The 26,486-nt window shown below is 34.8% G+C and overlaps 1 pseudogene; it reads right to left on the reverse strand.

Moving 5' to 3' along the window:
• Positions 1–803: 803 nt before the first annotated feature.
• Positions 804–3,151, reverse strand: LOC119535425 (annotated as a pseudogene).
• Positions 3,152–26,486: the final 23,335 nt, after the last annotated feature.

Genomic DNA, 26,486 nt, shown 5'->3' on the forward strand with positions numbered 1-26,486 from the left:
ATGGATTTTCTCCTAAAAAGGAATGCAGCCCTGCTAACACATTGTTTTAGCCCAGTGAAACCTGTGTTAGATTTCTGATTTACAGTACTATAAAATAATAAAGCTGCATTGTTTTAAGCCACTATGCTTGTGGTATTTTGTCACAGCAGTCACAGAAAACTAACACAATGTGGCCTCCTTGGAAGTTGTTAATCTTCTTGGATCAGTGTTATCATGGTTCTCAATAAATTTGGGAAATATTCAGCCATTGTTGCTGATTCCCACTTCTGGGACTCAAATAATGCTTTTTGTTATGTCCCCCACAGGTCTCAAATCATCATTTTATATCTTTTTTCAGTCTTTTTTTTTTTCTTTCTGGACTTTGTTTCATTGTTTCCACTGCTGTGCTTTTAAGTTTACTGGTCTTGTTTTCTGCAGGATCTAACCTGCTTTAAACTTATCCAATAAAAATTTTGTTTCAGATATTATATGCTTCATTTCTAAACATAACCTTTGGTTCTTTTTAATATTGCCAATTTCTTTCCCTATTATGTTCATGTTTTCCTTTAAATACTTGAAGATATTATTCTTTTCTTTTTTTTTTTTTGCACTTAAGAGAAAAAGATGTAACTTTGTATTTAAAATATTATCATTGGCTAATATATAATAGATTTTTATTAGATTGGCAATAAAACAAAGCCTTAATTATTCAAAAGTATTTTAAGCACTGAAAACACACATATACACACACATTAAAATTGTATGATATAAGGAACCCAGGAACCTGTTTCTCAAACCAGAATGTTTTAAGATATTGATTATATTTAAACAACTATTTTTCTTTTTCCTTCTGTAGTTGAAGGTGACTTAATAGAATTTACAACAGTTACTTTAGAATCTCCAAAAGCATTGTTGGCAGAGGCCTGACTAGGAGGGAGATGGTGCATCTTCTCACTTTTCAAAGTCTCCTCAGATCTTTGAATAACAACAGAACTTGTTTGGTCATTTTTTAACACACAGCCTGATCCCAAGATTTCTTCCATTAGACTGCTTCTCTTATCGCTGAAATTTGTTTCTCTGTCTTTTGTTCTGGAAGACTTACCAAAAGAGGGTTCATACCCCTCTTCTGGGTGCTTTGCCTTCAGCTCTTCTATGCTGGTGCACTGTTTGCTTGTGCTGTGATGGCCTCTCATGGCACCTGTGTGGGCTGCACCTCCCAAAGTAGGAAGCCCATGATGAAAGTTTTCAAGGAATAATGTTTTCTTTGTCTAAAATGTATTTTGATATTTGGAACAACAGATTATCTTGTATCCTCATCCATGTCATTTATTTGTATACTTCGTTTAAACTTCTCTTTTGCTATATCACCTTCTGGCTTGCTTTCCCTTTTGGGATGACCTACTTGAATTCTTTTTGATGGCAGTTCTTGTTCTTTCATTAAAGCAATTTTCTTTTTCTTAATCTTCTTTTTTTCTCTCTATCTTCCAATATTCTCCAAAAGAGCTTGTATTTCAAGATGTTCCTCTTCCTTTGATAAATCTTCATGTTTTCTCTTAGAGTCTTCTTGGTTTGGTGGTTTACTGATACGGTGAGGAATTTCACTGTTTATGTCAGTTGGATTTTTCTTTATGATCCCTGTTTCTTGCTGTCTTTTTAACCTTAGTTATCGAAGATAGAACATCTTGTGATTTTGGGGGTTTCCTGGTGTCTCAAACTCGTAAATGGAAAACTTTTCCTGTCTGCTTGAACTGATTTTGTTGAAGAAACTTTTGGATACTCATCTTTGTCAGGTAGATTCTTAAGTTTTCAATTAGTATAGATGTTTTTAATTTCAAGCTCTTGATCTTTTTCCTTAAGTTTTTGTTGAAGGCGTTTTACTTCCATTTGCAGAGTCTTTGTAGCTGATTGAGCTGCTAACATCTTCTGATTCTCAATTGCCAACTGCTGACTAAAGGCTTTACTGTTCATCCTCAGTTGTTTTTCCAAGCTCTTTAGCTTGGGAGATTTTGGAAATGTATTTTTTCTTCTCCTCCTTGTTTTATCACAGGTTTTGCTAAATATCTATTAATAACTCTTTCTGAACATTCAGAGAGAAAGTCCTCTGATACTGTTCATCCTCAGTTGTTTTTCCAAGCTCTTTAGCTTGGGAGATTTTGGAAATGTATTTTTTCTTCTCCTCTTCCTTTTATCACAGGTTTTGCTAAATATCTATTAATAACTCTTTCTGAACATTCAGAGAGAAAGTCCTCTGAATAATCATAGTGAGAACATAAGCTTCTGTAGGAACACTGTGATCTGCTATAATCAGATAAGTAACACTTATCAGAAGCGTTACTGTTCCTGGGATCTTCAACAGTGTCTGGGCTTCTCTGGTGTTCTGCAGACTTCCAATCATTTTTCAATGGCACAATGAGGAAATGCTCATTTGGTTTTGTTGTACCAGTCAAAGACGTGGTAGACAACCCCAATAGTAGATTGAAACAAATGAATCCATCTCCTGGGGTCTTTAAAAGGGTACTTTTTTCTTTTAATACTCTCAATTCTCCTATTGTACTTTATCAAACTTCCCTAGGCTGTCTGAAGATCAACTGTATGATCTGGACAGAGGGTTCTTCACACTGTAGTATTTATGACATTCTCAGAATGGTCTTTTTTGACATGTTTTGGTCTCTTTTTAAAGAAAGAACATATTTCAAAAAACCTGCTCTGCAGGGCTCCAGTGCCGACGCCAATCTCTCGGCCTCCAGACACGTGCACTTCTCCATGGAAATCCACATGCAGGCCGAAGATATTATTCGTGCTCTTTTAAAAACCTTGTCTGCTAATTTTATTTTCTCTGTTATGTCTTGGTCTTTTTCTGGTGGTGATTTTACACCATGTCATAGGACACGTTTAGTCATATTTATTGGATGCTGGACGTTTGTGAATTTTATTTTGTTGAATACTAGATTTTTTATTTGTTTGTAGATTTTTGAACTTTAGCCTAGGAGGTAAATTACATATGGATCAGTTGAATCTTTTGGGGATTGTTTTTAAGCTTTATTAATGTAGGTTTAGTGTAGCCTTTGCTCTAGGGATTTTTTAGTCCTATCACCAAGTCCTTCTGTAGACTCTACTGAATGTCCTGGGTATTCAGTGCAAACTCTCTGTTCTGACTGGCCAAAACCCACATGTCGCCCAGCCTTGTGTAAACTCTTAAATGTGTTCAGTTGTTAGGTCTCTGGTCTTCCTTTTATAATCTAGTGGATTTCTTCCTATGTATGTGCAGCTTAGAATTCAGCAACAGACTCAAGGTTGCCATATGAAGGTTTTGAAATTCTTTCCCTGAATACCCCCTCCTTTCTGGCACTCTGCCCCCCAGATTCCAGCTCTTTACCTCCCTAAACTCTGGTGTCTAACTCTTCAGATAGACCACCATTTTACATTTAGGATTCCCCTTCTTGTACTATCAAGTGCTCCAAGTGCCTCTAAGCAGAAAGCCACAGAGATCAGTTTAGCTTCTCTAACCAATGATGACTGTTGTCCAACGTCTGTAAACAGTTGTTTTATGTATTTTGTCTGGTTTTCTAGTTCTTTATGTCAGGAAGGGAAATATCATCCCGGTTTCTCAATCAGGGCAGGAAGCATAATTCAGATGTTGAAAGAGGATACTAGTATGACTTACCAAATAAAGCTGCTTATTTTGTTGTGTGTCCTTTTATATATATGTATTAGATTCTCATATGATTGCCATGTTATTTTGTGAGAAAGAAATGGTGGAATTAAAAATGTTTTCCCTAAACATTTTTGCTTTAAGATCTTTTAAAGGAATTGTTTTTAAAGTATACATCTTAGCACATTTTAGGCTGACATCTAAATATTTTACTATATGTTTAAATACTACTTGCAAAAGCTATACTTTCCAGGATATTGCAAAAAAAATGGCATTGAAACTATCTCCTTACTATTTTAAATGTTTTAATCTAGTATAAATGCTATAGAAATTTGATATCAATTATCTATTTTAAAATATGTACACTAGCTCCTTTTCAACCTCATTTCCATTGCAAGCTATTTTATCATAATGTAATGTACTTTTAGTCAATATTATATTATAACTATTGTCATTATCTTATAACTGATCCAATTAATATATATTACAAATTTTTTACAATAATTATTAAACAGTAAAAGTAAAGGTTCTTAAGAAATGCATCATTAATGAGATGGATGAGACTTCTTTTTTCAAGTTAATTCTTACATCCATGGATGAATGTTACTTATTGCTAAAATAATATATTTTAACATCTATTACTTACCTATTTTTCATTGATATAAATCTAATCTCTGAGGAAACTTGTACTTATAAATAAGAATAATGAAAAGAGAGACCGTTGTTTTAGCAATGTCATTCAATTCTTTGAACATCTGAATTATTTCCCCAAAATGACACGGGGAAATTATTAAAAATGATCTACAACTAGATTATATTCTCCTTCAATTTTCATGATTGCAAAGAATTTGAAGCCATTGATGTGCAAAATATATTTGTTAAACAGTAATTAGTGTCATTCATTTTCATAACACCAACATTTAAGTTTATTTCTAACTGACCCTTTGTTAGCACCTCAGGGTAATGATTCAAAGTAAGATTCAACCTTTCCATTGCAAAACAGAATAGGGCTATTGATTTCCTTCTCTGAAAGATGGCTCTTAGGAAAGAACATACATGGAACTTGAGGATCTGGAAATTTGCCCTATTCTTAAAGCAATCCATGCCCATGTATTCCTTGGAAAATATTGATGTAACCCCCAAGTTCACAAACCCCAGTTTGAAGATAAAACCAGAAGACTCTGAGTATGTGCAGCCACTGTGAATGGTTCTGAGTTTGGTGCGATACCAAGTATAAGACATGACTTCTGCTTTTTATCAGACTATACTTTATTTGGCAACAAAAGTCTACAAATTTAAACTGTATATAAATATTCTAGTTCCTTTTAAAAGTTGAGGCAAAGGAGGCTCAGCAAGATGAAGTAGAATGCCCAGTCTCCCAGGTGATAAGGGGTGGATCTGGAACTCAAACCTGGGCTTCCGTTATTGTGAAGTCCATGTTCATTTTGGTAATACTTTATTTCAAAAGGTAAGATAACATTAACATTTGAGGAAGTCATGAATGGAAGCCATCAGGTAAACATGTATGCTCTGAAAGTCTACATAAAGAAAAAAAATTGGACTTGAAGAATGGGGAGGATTTCTATAGATTAAAAAAAAGAACCAGATAAACTGGGGAATATTACAAAAAAAGTGGCAGTGTAAGGCACATGGCAAGGGATAGATAGTGCAAACAACAAACTGCCAGATCGGGAGTTTATTTGGAAAGTAAAGAAAGCTGGTAAGCTGTTGAGTCAGTTATAGAAAATCTTAAAAAGATGAGCATTCTTAAAATGATGTGATCCTTGAGAATTAAGAATAAACGATGGGTTTTGGACAGGGGACATGGTAAAACTCATGTTTTACGTAGAATTATCTGGTAACAGCCTGTAGTATAGTTTGAAAACAGCCTTGACAAGACTACCTAAGCAGGGTGCTGTAATAATCCAGATGTGAGTCCATAAAGGAATGGACTAGTGTTAGCTGTGGGACTGTAAAGGAGAAGACAAATGCCAGAGACAGTTTAGAAGGAAATCATAGGCTAGGGTGAATAATTCATCTGGGGAACAGTGAGTTATTAGGCAAGGAAGACAGCCCTGAGTTGCACAAAGCCTTTAATGCAATCTCAGTGCTCTGGACATTATAGCCAGTGATGAGCCAAAAAAATTTGAGCATGAGTGTTTGAGTGTTTAAAGAATATTAATAGTGAAACATATAGTATTACCTCACTCTACCCTTGGAAAATTCTAATAGAATTATAAAAGCCCTAGGAATCTAAAGTCTCATTTCCATAAATTATGAATTCCATTCCTCAAAGAGTAATGTAATTTTTTTCTTCTTATCATAGCCAGATTAGCTTGTTTCCACTAGTTTGTGTTTAAAAAGAAGGTGTAAGTAGATGTTCAGGAATATTTTGCTATTGCTCTAGAACTGGCTTCTACAAGAAGGCAAAGAGAATATAAACAATTTGGGCTCATACTTCCTCTCCAGATAGTAAAGCCAATTTAATCTCTTCCTAATACATCTGGGGCTGCTACTCCCAACTATCACAACCCCACTCCAAGCTAAGGGGATTGTTGGAATAGGACACTAGGAAGTATTTCTCCTATATCAGGGAAAATGCAGGTGGAGATTTTCAGCAGAGTTCCAAAGGAGTGTACCTGTAAGTCCCATGAATTTGCCTTGGAAACTTCATGCCAAGCATGTAGACTGTTCTCTCTCTCACCCCTGCTTTCACCTTCCAGTTCTTTTCTCCCTCCACTAAAAGGGCATCAAAGGCAGATCAGCTAAACCTTTGCAGAAGCAGATATCTAACTGGAGAATGAAATGCCTGTTTTCTCATCTTCCTCACAATATGGCAAGTGGTTTTTATGGAACCCCCACAAGACTTGAAGTGGGGGAGCATTCTATTCACCCCCTACACCCTAGAGAAAGGAAGGATATATTAAGAATTCCCTTCTAACACAATGAACCACAATTTCAATAATTCTTTCTCCTTCCTTTCTACTTATAAGGGCTGGTGAGGGAAGAAGTGATGAATGGATGGTTAGGAATAGCAGAGGTGATTTAGTTTCTGCCTAATAAGCCTGGAAGGGGGTCTGGCTGTTACATTTTTAGAGCTTAATTTTTTTTTTGTAATTTTTTCTTTAGATACAATTCCAAACTTTTGAAGATTTTCAACAATAGTTCAAGTAAATTTCTCATCTGTCCAGATTCATCAATTTTTTTATCTTTTATTTTATCATCCTGTCTGTTTATCTATCTACTATACGTAAGTCAGAGACAACAAACCCCTTTATCCTTAAGCATTTCATTGTATTTTTTTATGAAGATGTTTGGTTCTTTTAAGAATGTGCCAGGACCAACTCTTTGTCCCTAAGTCTTTATCTTCTTTACTAACTCCAGTAAAATTGTCCCATTCAATATTCTATTATAGAAACATTACATGAAACATTTTTCTCGTAGAAAGAAAATTGATAAACAGTACTGCATTATAAAATTTATCATTGTATAACAGCAACTATTAGAATCCTTAAATATAGCAAGCATTAGTATGAGTCATTTTATATATAATTCCACCATATTTTTCTAATTATGTTATTCTTCATCATAAACTTATGGTGGAGACCTTATTAGAACAAAATACCCACAAAACATTAGTTCACTGAGTAAGAAAACCTAAAGGTATTATTATTTAAATTTAATAATTAATTTCTGCCCCCTCAATAGTTTCTTTACTTAGAAGGGCTGAATGTTATATTCTCTTGCCACACAAAATAAAATGATTGATAACATGCACAAAGTCTAGAACATTGTGCCAAATAAACTTCTAAGCTCTTTATTGAGTATTCATTTCGGGCAGAAAGTTTTGGTTTGTTTAATTTTATATTGCCTTTAGTTTGAGCTACCCTTCCTCAATGTGTAGCACACTAATGCTATCAAACTACCCAGGACAAACAATTCTTAGCATAACTTCCATGCTAAATGTTTCTGCTTTTTTTCCCCTCATCTTCGAGTGTTACTATTAACAACAACAAAAACAAAAATGCTTAATGTAGCATTTTCTATGTACCATTCATTGTCCTGTCATTTTATACATGTTATGCAATTTAATCCTCAAAACCATCTTTTGAATAAAGCAATGTAACCAATAACGGAGAGAGATTGTTGAAAAAATTGTGATTAGAGTATAAATAAGAATAGCTCAATGTTTGGGGTACATTTTTTAAATCCTCTTTTTTTTTTTTTTTTTTCCTCCCTTACTATTGAGTGTGATTTTGAGAAAGACATCTTTAGAAGTTGTTTGAGATGTGTGTCTTTTTTCACCCCCACCCTGTACGGGCTCTTTCTGCTACCTGGAATACAGATAGGATGATTGGAGCTCCTGCAATCATCTTGGATTATGACGTGATCTTCAGAATAGAAGTCCTGTGCTAAAGATGCCAGAGTAGAAAAAAAGGATGCTGGATTTTTGATGACTTTGTGAAACCTCCACAGCAGCCAAAATTTGCCTAGCTTCAGACTTCTCTTATATGAGAAAGAAACACAATTCTCTCTTTTAAAACTACACTACTATCATTTTGGGTTTTGTGTTACATAGAAATCCAAAACTCCTAACTATATGTACTTAAACATACTATATATTCACGTGTTTGTACTTTATTTTACCATTAGCTCTAGGGAAACATTAATGGTTATTAAGTAGGGTGGACTATAACCCAGACTTTTTGTTTCAAATTTTGCTGACTGTGATGTAGAGGATAAATTTGAAAGACACAATATTGGAGTCAGAAAACCATTTAGGAGGCTATAACAGTCATCAAGAAAAAAAGTGATGAAAGCCTGATCTAGGGATGTTGTGGATGGGAGGGAGGTGGAGGGGAGAGAGGTTAAACAAATACTTAAGAGATAAATCTGTCGGAAGATAGAGATTGGTTGGATATGGGATGAGGGAGGGAGAGTGAAGAAGTTCTAGAAACTCTTGGGTTTCTAAAATTGATCATTCAGCAATAGAGTTAGTGAACATTGAAAGAGAAGAGTCAGTGGGAAAATTCAAATTTGCACACTTTGAATTTGAGTTATTATTTACAGGAAAGCCAAATGGATATATGCAGGATACTGTTGGATAAGAAGATTCTGGCTGGATATATATATTTAGAAGGGCTGAATGTTATATCCTCTTGCCACACAAAATAAAATGATTGATAACATGCACAAAGTCTAGAACATTGTGCCAAATAAACTTCTAAGCTCTTTATTGAGTTATTGAGTATTTTATATATATATATATATATATATATATTTTTTTTTTTTTTTTCCTACTGAGAATGAAAATCATTGACCAAAAAGAGAAAAGAAAAAACAGGGAGAAAATTAGTGAGCAGAGAATGAATCCTGGGGACCTTCAAAGCTTAAGGGGTTAGCGGAGGAAGAGAGATCCAAAGAGGAGACAGAAAAGAAAGAGGAAAAAAGATAAGAAGGAGGAATAGAAATATCCAAAAGAGTCCTTTTAAAAAACACCATTTCAAGGAGGAATGAATACTAAAATGTGTTTGGTGCAGCAGATGGCCATTGGATTTGGCAATGAGGACAATTTCCGCTGAATTGTTGGGTTGGGAAGATATTGCAGTAGATTGGGAGTGGATGGTAAATGAGGATAGTTGGCCATTGTTGGGAGAAGCTTAGATGAGAACTAAGGGGAAACATTCAGTAATGGGAAGAGCAAAATCTGGATTAGGAGATGGTTAAAGGACTCATGGTTAAACTCACACACATACACACAGAGAGAGGTTTGAAGTGTCATTATTAAATAAGGATATTGGACTAAGTAGGCTTGAACTAACATCTGTATCAAAATGATGCCCCATATCCTGGGTCCAGAGAAATTTGGTCTCAGTATTAATTACTCTAAAGAAAGAACAGCAACACAATAGAAATTTCAAATTCTAAATAGCTATGAAGAGATTAGTTAGACATGAAATAATAAAAAGTTACTTTGGTTGGGTTTTGATATCAATGGGAGAAAAATGGTATAAATCAAGAGTCCACTGGGGCAAATGACTAGTTGACTAACATGTTTCCAGACCTCTGCAGTTAAGAAAATGTTTCACCGATTACATCTGTACTTTCTCAGTCAGCATACAGATCCAGGAATAGACTCTAAATTAGTTACCATGAAGCCAGCAAGCTCATGCAAATGTTGTAACTCACGTTTTTTGATTTCACCATTTCCCAAAGCAAGTTGACCCAATGATCTATATTTGGTGGTGATTTTTATTCCCAGATGTTGAAAACAGCTCCTTTGCTGGCAATAGGTCCTTGAGGATATATTTTCCCTAAGCTTTAAATAGCATACATTAGGGAATTAGTGTTACCCAAGATATAAAAAGATTAATAAGGACTTAAAATGGAATAACCCCAGTAATTCCTTTAATGGATGTGCATCCAAACTGCTTCATTGGTTAATATTATAACTGTTTGTTTATCACTACATTCCTAAGAGAGAATTCTCTCAAGTTTGTGCCCATAGGGTTTCAGTCATAGTTCAGTGCTGAGGCCACACGCCTTCTTTCTTGGCACACCGTGAGCAACCTTGCATAAGTCCATGTGTGAACTTTGGGGAGACATTTCCCTTCGATCCCCTGCATAACGTTTCTTTTTTTTTTTTTTTAAAGACATCTGAATTTTATCTTTGTCTTTCTGGCTTTCATTGAGAATGTTTATTCAATTCAATGTGAGAGAACTGAACTCTCGACAAGGAGCATGATGAATTTTCTAATTCAAACTGGGTACCAAGAGGTGGCCTGTCATCATTTTCCTTTTGTTGCACTGAAAAAGAAAATAGTAGATGAGTCACCTTCAGAACAGTTCCCACTTCTGTTTCAAGTTCCCCTACCAAGTCATTAAACATTCTCTGGGTTTTGTCAACAGCCTGGTAAACATCCAGAGGAAAAATTCAAAATAAGATCGTTTATTTAACATTCTTCTCCTCCAACTGCTGATTAGGATAAATAGTTTGGATAAAACTCCTATCAGATCCAACAATCACAAAGACAAAGCATTTAGTTATTGGTGCACTTTAGATTGAGTTAGAAATATTTTAAACAACAAAAACTTTTTTTGCACACTTTGATATTTTTATCTTCACCTCATCTCGTTAATGCCATGTCAGAGCTGAGCATTAATGCTGAACATCCACTGAGACAATTCCTTAGAATCTAAGTGAAAATGTAGGCTGCTATTTCCTGAGCAAGTTATAGGCTGGAAAGCCTCCAATTCAGGGCTCCATCTTGAGTAACTGAAAAAAATTGATTCAAAATAGCTATTTCCAAGGACTTCCTCTTCAGACTTTGAGTAAAATTTGTGATTGTTCTACTTTTTTTAATTTGGCCAAAAGGGAAAAAAGGTTTCTAATTATCAATGAGACCTTTTAATTAGGAGACTAGACTTAATATTATAATGCCTCATCTTGCATCTCTGTGCAAACTTTTTTAGAAAAAAATATGTTCTAATCCTGAATAAAGAACTAATGAAATATTATGGACATGTTAAAAAATTAAAATTTCTACCTTCTTATCATTTATAATCCAAATTTCAGTGGAGTGGCTGTGTTTTAATAAGGGGACTGATTTGTAGAGCCAAACATTGAACATAACATTCACGATTCTACAATAGTTCACACAATCTCATCTATTTCAACTCTTGCCCATCTTGCTCTCATTAGCTATACTGTGCTCCAGCATCCACAGGAAGCTACACATTTCAATGCATTAGTGTCTTGTCTCAGCAGACTCCTTAGAATGCTCTTTTCCTTCTTCAAGGTTGATTATAATCCTATAATTCCTTTTAGAATGATGTCAACCATCACCAATTTCCCTAATCAAATTTAATCACTCCCTTTTCTGGGCTCCCATTCTTTCATTTATTTAACAAATATTAATTTGGCCTATAAACTGCCCTATGCCCTGCCACAAATGTTGGAGATACAATAGTAAACAAGGCAGTTAAAAGCTCCACTTTCTTGAAGTTTACGTTCTTATGACAGAAGGCAAATAATAAAGACGTACATAAATACATGAACAAGATCATTTAAAATGGTGATACAGGTTTTAAAAAAATCAAACATGGTGATATGCTAACGAGTCATTAGATGTGTATAAAGGGTTAATTAAATATGGGTAGTCAAGGGAGGCCTTCTAAGAGATGTCATTTAAACGGTTAGAAGAAGGCAGCCACACAAGTTCTGAGGGTAAAGCATTCCAGGCAAGACAAGCATCAAGTACAGTAGTTTGAAGACAGATTGTCTGAAGACTAAGTAGACTGAAGAAAGCTGAGTAGCCAGAGCTTTTGATCAAGGAGGAAAGTGGAGGAAGATGAGGCCAAAGAGCTAGAGAGGGGTCATGTCATTAGGGCAGTGCCTCTCAACGTGCAGTCCGAGGCATTTCTAAGATTCTTTCAGTGGGTCTGAAAGGTCGAAATGGTTTTCTTCGTGTACTAGGAAGTTATTTGCCTCTATTTTACTGTACTGACATCTGTGCTGATATTACACTGAAGGTGTGTAAAACTGTTGGTGCCTCAGCATGAGTCACAAATGTCACCAAATTGTATGCTACTCATTGCAACCTTCATTACCCCACACTGTAAAAAAGAAAAATGCCAGCTCCACTTAAGAAGGCCCTTGACAACACAGTATAAATGATTAATTTTGTTCATCTCAATCTTTGAGCGCACATTGTTTTAGTATTCTGTACAATGTAAAGGGAAGCATGCATACAGCCATACTGCTGCCTACCAAAATTTGATGGTTGATTTTTGGAAAAGTACTTGTGTGATTTTTTCAGATGTGAGCTAAACTGCCTGCTTTTTCATGGAACATTATTTTTACTTAAAATAATCCTTGACAAACTGTGGTGTTTTCAGACTTGGATATTAGGCAGACATTTTCTTGAAAATGAACACAGTGAGCTGACACTTCAAGAATAACTGATAGTAATTGTGACCTGTGATAAAATTCTAGCTTTCAAAAAAGTTAGAATTTGGGAAAATTTTTATCCACCACTATGAGCTTGGCATTTTCCAGATTCTTAAAACACTTTTCTGATGAGATTCATGGTGCCTTAATGAATGTGACTTTTTCAGAGTTTATAATAAAATATGTCAGCATTTGGAAGAGCTACAATAAATCAGTGAACTACTTTTCCCAAGTGACCAATGCATGAAGTTACAAAATTATAGACGAATAAAAGAACTATTTAAAATGTAAGATAAATCAATAGATATCAATATGAGAGTATGGAAAGTTCATTGTTACAGTTTCAGATTCTACCTTCCAATTAACTGTTAAGAGACTACCACTTGTTGAGTTTTGGTGAAGTATCAAAGAATAATGACAATTATTTGAAAAAGTTATTAAAATACTTCTCTCTCCAATTACATATTTGTGTGAAACCAGATTTTTGTCATAGACTTCAACCAAAACAATATGCTGCATTAGATGAATGCAAAAGCAGATTTGGAATTCAACTGTGTTTGATTAATCCACACATACAAAAGATTGGCAAAGATGTTAATCCACTTTTCTCACTGTTTTTTAAAAACTATATGTTATTTTTCATAAAACATTTTTATTTATGTTAGTATGTAATAGGTTTATTATTATAAGCAAATTAATATAATTTTAAAAGTTTTTTGTATTAATTTCTAATATGGTGAGTATTGATAAAAATAATTCACATAGACAAAGGTTCTTTGGGGTTCTCAATGTTATTTAAGAATATAAAATGTCCCGGAACCAAAAGGTTTTAGATTAGAGTGTATATGGGCCATGGTACAGGTTGGATTTTATCCATTCGTACCTTATATTTGACTTCTATCTCCAACTATGCCAATTCAATTCTACTCAGATGAATTTCAGTCACCTGGAGCTAAGCATGTTTAAAATTAATTTTGTTCATCTCTTCTTGGTAATTTTGTTCATTTCTTCTAATTTTCTTGATAAAAACTCTTTTTTCCTTATCTCCCTTTTCTCTCTCAAATCTATCATTTGACCAGTAAACTAAGCTCAATACCTCAAATATATCAATGAATCTTACCTGTTATTTTTCATATTCTATTAAATAACACATTCACCAATATTTTTCTGAATCCATCCCTTTCTTTATTTCTTTCTTGCCCTTTAGAGTAGTTTTCTTGATTTAAAAGCAATAAAGGTTCATTGTAGAAATTCTTAGTAGTAGAAAAAGTGTATACCAGAACTTAAAAATGACTTGCAATTATATAACCCCAAAATAACCACATATTTTTAAAAAATCAGTGAGAAGAGTGGACTGTTTTACATTACACCTTTTCAATATAGCGAGTATAAATTTCTCCATGAAGAATGTGGCTGAGTAAAATATGCAGCTTAGGCTCAATCTATTTTTTGAATCCAAGCAACTTATTTGCCTGAAACAGAAAAAGATTTGTATTACAGCTAACCTCAAATGAAAATATTTCTTAAAGAGTTTTAGCTTTAACGCAAATCTTTTTTAATCCTTTTCTTCCCACTTAAACTTGATAAGAGGGGGGGAAATGGGGATGGGAGTACGTAAATGCTATCACCCTCCATGGCACATATGAATGTTAACTTCTCAGTCAGTCTTGCTCAGTCTCAGGTCTAGGCCTACACAGTGCTCCAGACATGCAGTAATTGGCCATCTGGTCCTCTCACAGCTAGTACTCACAATGGTTCATGGTGGATACCAGGGAACAAATTGAGTAATCTGATGAGAGCAGACAGATGAAAAACATATCCAGTGGAATTTTGAAATTTCATCACCACATTGATATATATTTATATATCTGTATTTATCTTTTGATAGAAAAAATATAGATAAGTGATACATAGGTAGATAGATAGATAGATGACAGATAAAGATAGACATTTCTCCATTACATCTATTTTTCATCCTATGGGTGCATTAGACTTGATTTAAGAAGTCTCGTATTGCTGAACTTTTAGGTATTTTTGATTTATCATTATTATAAACAATGAACTCAAGTCTATATCTGTTCACCCAAATCTTTGCATTTATTCATAATTACTTCCTCACAACAAATTCCTAGCAAAGAAATTCTTGAGTCCAAGGCTATATATACTATTAAACCTTTGGATTTTTTCCAAGATTATCCTCTAGAATAGTTACACAAATTTGCATCATACCAGTAACTGTACAAATGCCTGATTCCTCTAAACTTTTGTATTTTGGTAGGTAAAAACACCTAATTTTTATTGTACAATTTTATTACTTGTAGTGATAGACATTATTTCAGATATGAAATGGCAATTTAGATATCTTCTGTGAATTTCCTTTTTCTCTTTATTGCCTAATTTTTTATTTGCATGGTAAGCCTTTTCCAATTGATCACTTATTTGTAGTATAATTCATCTTTGATTCCTGTTAATAATGCTGTTCCAGTTTGCTAATGCTGCCAGGATGCAAGACACCAGAAATGGATTGGGTTTTATAAAGGGGGTTTATTTACTTACACAGTTACAGTCTTAAGTCCATAAACTGTCCAAGGTAACACATCAATAATCGGGTACCTTCACTGGAGGATGGCCAATGGTGTCCAGAAAACCTCTGTTCGCTGGGAAGGCTCATGGCTGAAGTCTGCTCCAAGTTCTGATTTCAAATGGTTTTCTCTCAGGACATTCCTCTCTAGGCCACAGCTCCTCTTCAAAACATCACTCTCATTTGTTCTTGGGATGTTTGTCCACTCTTAGCTTCTCCAGAGCAAGAGTCTGCTTTCAATGGCTGTCTGCAAACTGTCTCTCATCTGCAGCTGCTTGCTTAGCTTCTGTGCATTCTTCAAAGTGTCCCTCTTGGCTGTAGCAAACTCGCTCCTTCTGTCTGAGCTTATATTGTGCTGCAGTAAACTAATCAAGGCCCATGCTGAATAGGTGGGGCCACACCTTCATGGAAATTATCCAGTGAAAGATCTTGCCCACAGTTGAGTGTTCAGCATCTCCACAGAAACATCCAATCAAAAGTCTCCAACCCAATCAATATCAATAATTCCCTGCCCACACAAGACTGCATCAAAGATAATGGCGTTTTGGGGGACATAATACATCCAAATCAGCACAAATGCCTACCACTTCTTTCTTTTGGTTGCATTAGTTGATCATCCTCTTTATTTTTAACTTGCCTCTATCATTCTTCACGGGTTTTTTTTTTTTCTTTTTGATAGCAAAAGGACAATTTGATTGTGTACCAAATTTCAATAGAGAGATTTAACCTAGTCATACATTTTTTAAAGTGGTTCGGCCTTAGTTCTGTCATCCTCTGTGCTTTGCTTGTTTGTTTGTTTGTTCTGGTTGTTTTTTTTTTTTTTGCCCACCTGCCTTTGGCTATTTAGACTATGCATTCTTTGCTTTTTCCTTTAGTGATTTGGATAGTTTACATCCTGTTTCTATAGAAATTGTGGTTACATTGTAGTTTTTAAAACACATTTTTACCACAGCAAAAATATTTACTTAGCATTTGTTTCTTAACTAATGTAATAATACCTGAATTCATTGCCAGTTATTAGATTCTTATCCATAGGGTGAAAATACTCTTTTGGAAAGTTTTTGTGTGACTATTTTTGTGTCATTTTAATATGACAATCTTTAAACATAATCAAAATAAAAAGAAGAACTCAATGAAGCCCACATACATAGTCCAGATTCAAGCAAGACTTTGTTACAGCTGTATTATCTATGCCTTTTTTCTTTAAAGTATTTAAACCAACACTCTTCTAATTATAAATGTCAATAATAGAAAAGAAGTTAACATAATATCACTTGTAAGCATGATAATTCTCACTCAGTTTTTTTCTCTCTAATCTCCCTCTTAATTTTCCAAGTTTGTGATGATATGTGCAGATTATTATTAAATTATTCAATTAAGTATGAATACAAAATTGTAAGAATCTTTTGGACACATTACATTATTGTATAAACTCTGAGAATATTAGACTTAATTCTATGTTTTCTGGTTTTTGCTATTTCACCATTTCTGTTACACCATGAATTTCTACACTCTTGAAATCTCTCATTATTCTCCATTGTTCTATAACACGTCTTTGATGACCTTTTCCAGGATAAGGGTGGCATCCTTCCTATGTCCTTATATGTCTGATGATGTCAACCTATCATCTCACACATAATTGAATTTGGATGGTCATAGAATTTTTTACAAACTCTGGAAATATGACTATTGTTTTCTGGCAGTTAAACTATTTTTGTGTCTGGTTTCTTGTAGCATTTTTAAAAGTTTATCCAAAAATTCAAAAACTTTACAACGTTATGTACAGATATCAACTTATTTGCCTTATTTTTCCCTGGAACTTGACAATCCCTTATACTCTGAAGCTACTTTTCTACAATTCAAGAAAATTTTCTTCAGTTGTTTTGGTTTTTCATACTTATTTGTCAATTCTGCTATCTTTTCTTAATTTCTATTATATATATTGAATTTCTTCATTCTGTCATACACATATCTTAATTTTTCTTCTATAATGTTTAACCTTGTAATCATTTTCTTCTGTGCTCTGAGAGATTTTCTGGACCTTGAGTTCTGTTTTATATGGTCTGTTTCATCTTTTGCAGTTTGTTTCATCTGTTCTATTTTCTGTGGCATCAGATATGCTTCTTATCACCTTTTCTAGGGTGTTAAATTCAGCAACCATGCCTTCCATTCCCAACATCTTTCCATGACAATCTTTCTTTTTGTAACTGCCTATTTTAGTTTCATGGATAGGTCTTCTTTAGAATTTTCTTGGGAAGATCTTACTCTTCTAACTTAGAGAATATTATTAAGGTTTGCCGGGTTTTATATACTTTTTCCTTCATATGTAGAATATAATGTAGGGGGAAGGAAAGAATGGGAAGTAGTAGAAGACAGGTTATATTTTCAATATATTTAGCAGGAATTCTTCCTTTTCTGTTAGGAGGGACTCCTCTTTCTCCAGTTTCCAGCACTGATAAGGGTGTTTCCTGCATTTATAATGCATTCTTTTGCTATCCCATCACTGATCTAGCTATTGCACTCTAATAATCTCATCCATAGGGAAAGTAGCCTTTTGAGATTTCTGTGACTATTTTTGGCATTGTCCTCCAAAATCCTTGCCATTCTTTCAGAATACTTCTATTCATTCCCACCACAATGCTTTCTATCACCTGCCACTCAGAATGTTTTAGTGGCCTCCATTATCTCTTCCTCTAAACAATTATGTAAACAAACTTTAGATGGAATTTGACCCCCTTTACTCCATTAAGACTGGTTGCATTTGCATAATCCCATCCACACCTTTTCTCTACCCACCAACTTTAAATCAACCAAGGGATTAAAATAATTTGGTATCTAACCTAAAATCATTGAGAAATCTGTCTACAATGTTGACTTCAACACTTACCTCCCCTGGATCAAAGGCTGTCAGTGGACCTAGAATGCCTATGGGATAAAATGCAAAGATTTAAATATGTCATTTAAATGGTCTTTCCAGTTCCAGCTTACATATTTCTTCAACACATTTTTTTTGTTTTTGTTTTTGTTCTAATGAAACTGTTTCTTCCTTGTTTCCTAATAAGCCAAACTCTATTCTACATCCACACTTCCCTCACACTGAACCACTGGTCTGGAATATACTTGTATGTTGTAGGCAAATCCTCTCCATCATTTTATGCCTAGCTAAAGACTCACTTCTATTATTGCGCTTTCTAAAATCATCCCAGCACATGTAACATTCTCTTTTTGTGTTACTCAGGTTAGTAATTAATTATATTTTGTGAATGTTTTGCCATGCGTTGAATAAGAAGATGTCTCATTTCTTCTATCTAGATATTGCCTTGAGATGAGGGAGGGAATGAACATTAACACTTTTTGATTTTAATTTGACCTCCAACATTGTATCATAGTAGTAGTCAATAAATACTTACCGTATAGTATAAACAGAGAAAACAAAACAAAAAGACTGAGATTTGGTTTTCATTAAGGTATTACACACATTCTTGGAAAAAAGTCTAAAATGCTCATTGAAAAATTCAGCCCAGTAAAAGAGTGCTTAATCAGTAGTTTTTCATAAGAAAATAAAAAATGTTAAAGAAAATGAGACCACATTTAAAGGACTTTTAGATAACTTTAAATAGTACCATTTCCAGGGAAAAAAGATAATTGCCTCATCCTGGAGGCAGAATGGTGATAGGAGCTTTGAAGTAAGATAACCCTGAGTTCAATTACCTACTCTGCTACTGTTTAATAGTGTCCTCTTGGAGAATTTTCTAAATCTCACTTGATCTTCTTTCTTCATCCATAAAATGGGTGCAATACTGGTCCACGAATGATGTATCAGGAGAGTAAATGGAGGCAAAATATTTAAAAATAACTCTAGAAGCACAGTCCATTTCATAAAAGATAGTAATAATCCCATTTATCAAGTCTGTTTTTTTTGTCATATGCTTTTTCTGTTTCTATTGAGATGATTATAGTTTTTCTGCTTTATTGTGTTTTTGTAAAACTTTATCAAAAAATTAAGAAAAAACATTTCAAACATCACAAAACAAAGGAATAAGAAAAACAAATATCCTAAAATAACTACATTGCTTTCAATATGCTCCTACCATACCCCAGGAAAATTAATGAACCATAGTTTGACTATGGTTCAAATATGTTTCTAACAACTTAAAATGTATTACCTCATTTACCATAACAATTTATGACGTGGGTAGAATTATTACCTCGATTAAAGATGAGGAAACAGAGAGACAGAGAGAACAAGTAATTTTCCAAAGACATACAGTTAAAAAAAAGGTGGCAGATCTCAACAATCCATGCTGTCTATGTCCAGAGGCCACATTCTTGACCATAAGGCTATTCTTCTACTCACAATGCACAGGGACTCTTGGTCTCTATTCTTATCAATCTTGACTCACACTGGCCCTTAGGTTTCAGGTAATTTGCCTTCCCTCTTTGGTGGAGTAAGATTTTAAGATGTTAATGGGAAATGTTAATCCTCTCCTTGCCCTGAAGCATAAACATGACACAGAGGAATTTAAGAAAATATATCACATTATTAGAGAAAGTTATCAGGTCTCTTTTCTGGAGATTTTCAAGAATATTATACTGAATGGTTTAGATATATCTAGAATTGCTTTTTAAATCCATCAACTTATGATATAGATGGGTTTCTCTTTGTGTGAAGAATGAAATAGCTTGTGTCCTAAGTGGGAAGGTATTCAAAATTTTAAAAGCAGACTTCTATTTATACTTACAGGTTTTTTTTTTTTTAAGTTAAGAATTATTACCTATAAATTTAAATGAGGCTATGCATTTTTATAATTGAAGGGACTGTGCTGCCAAAAAAAAAAAAAAAAGAAAAAATCATCAAACACCTAAATTTCAAAGCTCTTTTTGTGGCTTTAATACATTCTATGTATTTTAGTTAAATTAACTGATTGATCAGCCTAGATACTCACAGCATAGAGACTGACAGATTTAGAATTAGTAACAGGGATGGAAAGGAAATGGAAGTGACACAGTAGCAATGGATGAGCAGCTCACCGGCCTGGAGACACTGCTGAATATGCTTGTGTCTTAGCCCCAACATCCATAGCAGAACATTGTGATAATTCTCAAGGCAGCTCCCAGGCTCAGACTTCCGGATGTGGGTGGCGTGAGCATGAATGAGTGTGTGATTGTTTTTTCCCGGTTGGACAGACATTTCATCTCTTTTGCCAAAGCCATGTTGTCTGTATGAAAGATGAACTCCCTGTTCTCGATGCTGTTACAGGCACCAGGAAGCAGTAGGAACACATGGGGAGCCAACTTACTTGGAAAACCAGGCCAACTCTTGGAAAGAAGCCTCAAAATATTGAGTTAATCCTTCTATATAAAATAATTCTTCTGGAGTTCCAAATCAGTTATTTAAATATCCTGAAGCCAAAGTAGGGAGATAACAAATCATAGAAGTAGAAGTGAACTGTACTTAAATGCTCATTTGGATCAAGTCCTGCAATGCTGTCATAAAGCCAAAGATAAGAAAATTATGCAAGAAGATGGGCTGCCTGCTTCCTCAAAGCAAAGAGAGAAATGCCCACAATTTTCCCTTGTGAAACCAGTCCTACATTTTATCACCTTTCAGTAATGAAAGTCCTCTTTACAAATAGGAGAAGTAGATGAATAAGAGGATGAGATATGAAAAAGAAGAAGAAGGTGAAAACATATTGTTTAGAAGTTCAGCATTAGGCCTATGGTAGATGCTCAATAATGGTTCCTTCCTCTCTACAAAAATCCTCTTGATGCCCTTAAGTGTCAGCATTATGCCCATTTTTCATTATGCCCTTAGTTCAGAAACTAAGGCCTAACTGCTTGTAAGTAATGGAGATGGATTTGGTTTGTTTGATCAGGAACCCCACACTTGTGCTTTCCATAACATCAAGACGCTTCTTCAGATTGCACCAGCTTTCCCAGAATTATAGCAAAGACCCTTTTTCCTCCCCTTTAAATAGCATCAATTCTTGAGATGTTCGATTTAGTGGGCATGGCTTTCTCTCATGAAACAGTATAGAGTAATGCTTAAAAGTTTGGGCCTCCAAAGTTAAATTGGTTTTAAATCCAAATGCTGCCAACTACTACTGCTGTCATCTTGGAAGTTACTTTAAAAATCTCGTGCTCGGAACAGAAAAAGGACATTAGGTAAAAACTAAAGAAACTGAAAAAAGTATGGACTTTAATTAATAATAATGTATCAATATCAATCCATTGATTATATAATCAACTGTTCTAAAAAATAAAGTTTATTAAAAACTCTTTGAGCTTCAATTTCCTAATGTTTTGTGTGTGGGATGTGTGTGTGAGAAAGAGAATTTGATGAATTTGATGAATTAATACATCTGCAGCCCTTGGAACTTGGAAAATACAAGTATGCAGTAAGTGCTTTTTTTTTTTTAAGTGTTACCTATTTGGGGTGTGTTAAAGAAGGGGATAGGATTGGGGTAAGAAGGAAACTCTCATTTATTGGGAGCCCACTCAAAATGTGTAAAATATGAGTAGTCAGACTAAAGAGTTCCTGCCTTCCTATGCACCAAAAGTTTGTGTAGCAAAAGTCTTAACAGGGATGTGCTTTTTAATATCAGCAAGTATTCCTGATCTTTTAAAGAGAGTTGACCTGCCCGCTTCTCTCCAGTCTGTCCCCAGTTACAAAGAAGGGTCAGGTGTGATTGAAATGAAATATAAGGAAAGGAATTAAACCAAGCATTTTAGACAGGCAGACTAATCACACATACAAGTTAAAGATATTTTGTTGATGATTCAGTGTGACCCTGGTTGTCTGTACTATGAAGTATGTTGGAAACTCAATATTCTGCTGCCTAAAATCCCCAGTCACCAGTCACCAAATCCCCTCATTCCTTGATACTTGGCTCTATTGCCTAATGCTGAAATTTTCTTACATAGGGTGAAAAATGCAATGTGGTGCCAAAGAAAGAAAGCATATGTGAAAAGATAGCACATTCATTAGGAAATGAAACTAGGTGTCAGATGAAAAGAATTAACTAACGTGAACCATCTTGAGAAAGCTCCCCACTTAGATGACTTCCTACATATTACAAATTTCAGGGAAATGTCCTCCTGCCTCCTTCTTAACATAGTGCTCATTATGTTTCCTAGTGTAAAATTAGATCACAAAAGCAATGTAACCCCTAACTTCAAAAGGTTTTCCCATGCTGAATTTTATATTGATACTTCTCAAACTTGAACGTGCAAGCAAATCTCCTGGGGAGAGGGAAGTCTTGTTAAAATTTACATTATAATTCAGTGGGTCTGGGATGGGGCCTGAGATTCTGCAATTCTAACAAGCTCCCAGACCTTCAAATAACACTGTTGAGCAAAGTTATAAATGGTTAACAAGCTACATGACACCAAGGCGGCCCCAGCAATGTCATCTGTTGTGTGTGAACTCAATATGGACCAACAGCCCTGCATATCGTTAGATAAATGAGCTCCAATGTTTTGAAACTCTAAAGAAATATTTGTGCCCTTGTTTTTTTTGTTTTGTTTTGTTTTAATAGAAATGATCATTTGGCTCAATAAGTCTTAGCCGTGGCAGCACTAGGGAAACTTTTTAAAAAACTTTTAAAAATTATCCATGCCCAGTCTACACACATTATGATTTAACTGGTCCAATATGGGTTTGGGGGTCAGTAATTTTTAAGCTTGCCAGGTGATTATTGTGCAACCAAGATTGAGAACCACTGCAGAACTGACATGAGATTAATGAATGCCTTCCCACCCTAGGTTATTTGTTGGTTAGCTTCCTCACATCAGCCAAATGGCGCTATGTTCTGAGTTAAAACATGAGACAAGTGGCCATTGGCCCAAAGGATTTGAAGTTCAACTGTGTTTGGGAAATGTTGTATATTTCTTATCCCTTTCTTAGAGATTCAAGATGCATTTATTAAAACTATGTAGATTATCAGAATTTCTTTTGAATATGAGTGCAATGCTAGAACTACAAGGCTCTGTCATCAAGCTGATGAAAATTGGACTTTGGAAGACCTTTGTGTAGATTTCACACAACATCTATGTGGGATGTTTAAAATCAGCCCTATTAAAAACCAACCCTGACCTTATATAGTATCTAGGGATGACTAGAGAATAACATGAAAATAACACAGATATAACAAGGGTGACAGCGAATCTTCCTGGCCTCATTAAGGACAGAGATACTAGTATTAAGTTGCTATCAAGAAAGTACACTCTAATAATACAATAATCATGAGGACTTTAAACAGCACTATCACAGCTGTTATCCCTCTTGCCTGCCTGTTAGAAAGGAGAAAATGTAGAAGGTGTTATAGTTAGGAGAGACCTTGCCATCCCTTGGAAATTTATGCAAGGAAAGAAAAGTAGTGTCTTTTGTACTCAGCACACGTCCCTGAACACAATCAGGACTGGCTGCTGGCAGACTTCTCTTTCACTCCACCCTTGGAACCAGGCCAGAAGTTGGGCTTCAAAGTATATCTAAGTGAAAGTTCATTTCGGCTTTATCAACAAACATGAGTGCGGCCAAGTAATGCTGGATTGCTCTTAAATAAACATTGTTTATCTGTTATTTCCCTTTGAAAATAACTATTGTGTTTTTTTAATAAGCCAATAAAATATTGTTTTTCGTTGTTATTCCTGACATACATTAGTTTTCTTATGAATGCCACAAGTAAAATCTATTTTAGAAGGTTCCCAAGATTTTAAAATCACTCAATGTTTTGTACATGCAAATACAATCAGAGAGAGAGTTTTCTGTATCATTGAATACCCAGGAGTGTAGTAATGTTAAAATTTTAACACAAAGCATTTTTCCCCTCTTTGAACTTCAGTTTCCTCAACTGTACAATGGAGTGAATCACACCAACTTTGTAGGATAATGAGGATTAAGTTGGAGAATATTCACTGCATTTAATTGCCGTTAAAGTCTTCTCTGTCAATGGTCAGCTATGAGATGCACAACAAATTAGAATCGAGTCTGTCACTGTGAGCTCAGTTTGCACATGTTCCGATGGTAGGAATGTAACAGATTGAAAAAGAAATGTGCCACGCACTTAAGATTCATTTGAGGAACTTCTTGAGTCTGCACCACATTTCAGGCAAGATTATTGTATTTGTTTCTTGTGGCTTCCATATCAGATGACCACAAACTGAGTGGCTTAAAACAATGGAACTCTGTTTTCTCTTACAGTCACGGAGGCTAGATGTCTGAAATCAAGGGGTTGCCAGGGCCGTGCTCCCTCTCTGAAATTTTAGGGAAGGATCTATCCCAGGCATCTCACCTACTTTTGGGGATTCCTTGGTGCTCTTGGCTTTGTAGATACATCTCTCCAATCTCTGCCTCTGCCTTCACATGGTCATCCTCCCTCTTTGTGTCTATGCATCTCTTCTTTTCTTATAAGGACACCAGTCACACTGGGTTAGGGCCCTACCCTACTTCAGAATGACTTCATTTCAATTTAACTAATTGCTTCTACAATGACCCTATTTTCAAATAACGTCACATTCTGAGGCACTGGGCATTAGACTTCAACATATCCTTTGGAAGAACACAATTCAATCTGTAACAGCTGCCCTTTCAGCCTCTACTCTCAAACACAATGAGAATAATTTTGTTTTTAATCAGTGCAAGAAAGCACAATGCATTATATTCAAATCTCCTTTTTGACTTTTACCTTTTAGAATCAGTAATTTCCAAACTGAGCCTCATGGAACCTGAACAGTTCCTCAGATTTGGGGGACAGGGAGGTACATAGGCTTGTGTGGGATGTGAGGTTTAATCAGGGTGTGCTGTATCCCCACTTCGCTACCAGAGCAGTTTTACCTCTGCTCCCTTATACTTACTGCTCTGGAGAAGATTTCCTTTGAGAGATTTTACAGTTAAAGTAAGCTGATAACAATTGGTTTATAGAATCACAGGATATGGAGTACTGCCTAAAACTCGAAAATGTATCAAACCTCAGTCAATGAACTAATAAGTAAATAAATGATCCCTGTTTTCTTACCAACTCTATTCATATTTCTTTGAAGTGGTGTGTGAAGTGGCTGTTTGTAAGTTAAATTTCATTTACACATTGACTTCCTATGTACTTTCAGATATGTTTCCATTAAAAATGATTCCCTCACCCCCCAGTCTCACTGAAAAGCTTAATAAAAATGCTTTTGCAATTCAGTTAAAATACGTAAATGTGAAATCTCATTATATTGGAACATACTACTCAAACCATCATTCTAGCCATTCAACTGTTTAAAGTGTGCAGAAATAAAGAACAGAAATTGCCACATGGAGATGCATTTGGAGACTGTATTCTGAAAGTTCCTTTAAATTTCTGATAAGTTTTAAAAGATATTTGCTGATCTCTGCACAGCAGCTTTTGTGTGTTTGCTGGCAGTATAACTTCAATATAAAGAGAAAGTCACCAGATAAACAAATCAAATTACAATGACACTTCATTAAATGCAAGGATGTGAAAGTTCATTCAATAAATATGAACATAACAGACTAACTTATTAAATGTGTCTCATTAAAAGATACGTCAATTTCAAATATTATTTTTTAATTTAAAACTCAGAGCTTGCTAATAATACAAAAGAATTTTTCAAAAGATTTTTGTTAAATCACCAAATTTGATTCAGACCATTGTATACATTTGGACTTATTTTACAAATAATCATAGGAGAAAAAGACTGCTTTTAATCAAGTTAATATAAGTAAGTTTTGGGAAAAAGAGAATTTCTTTTCTTTCTTTATAAGCCATGAAGAGAGAATATTTTTCTTTTCTTTTTGTTTAAATTAGTTCATGACTCTAGAGAGCAATGCAAGAGAGAATTAGTGAATCATACCAATTCTTTCGTGGGGTAAACTACACTTCCCATAAAGTTACCATAAACAGATTTTTCAGTGTACCTAATGTACCAAGTGAATGACAAGACTAATGAAATCCCAATAGATTCCCTTTTGTCAAAGTTTTGTTTCTTTGTTTTTTGTTTTTGATATCAGTTGGTAATATCGGCCTTGAAATTGATATGCTTGGTCCATTAACGCATATGTACAAGGATGTTCATTGCAGTGTCTTTTTTCGTGGCAGGGAGTTGGAGGCAATTTGGAACTCCATTCCTGAGAGAATGGAAAAGTAAATGTAGAGGATGCCCAACATGGAGAATTGTGGAGCAATTAGATGTTTTCGACTAGATTCCCCAGTGTAAATTTCCCAATGTAAATTGAACTTAAAGTCACAATTCTTAATGGTAAGTATGAAAGAGAATGAAATTTATAACACGGAAGTATGTATGTAAATTAAATGTGCATGCAC

Source organism: Choloepus didactylus, chromosome 5 (assembly GCF_015220235.1).
Source record: "Choloepus didactylus isolate mChoDid1 chromosome 5, mChoDid1.pri, whole genome shotgun sequence".
Classification (NCBI taxonomy): Eukaryota; Metazoa; Chordata; class Mammalia; order Pilosa; family Megalonychidae; genus Choloepus; species Choloepus didactylus.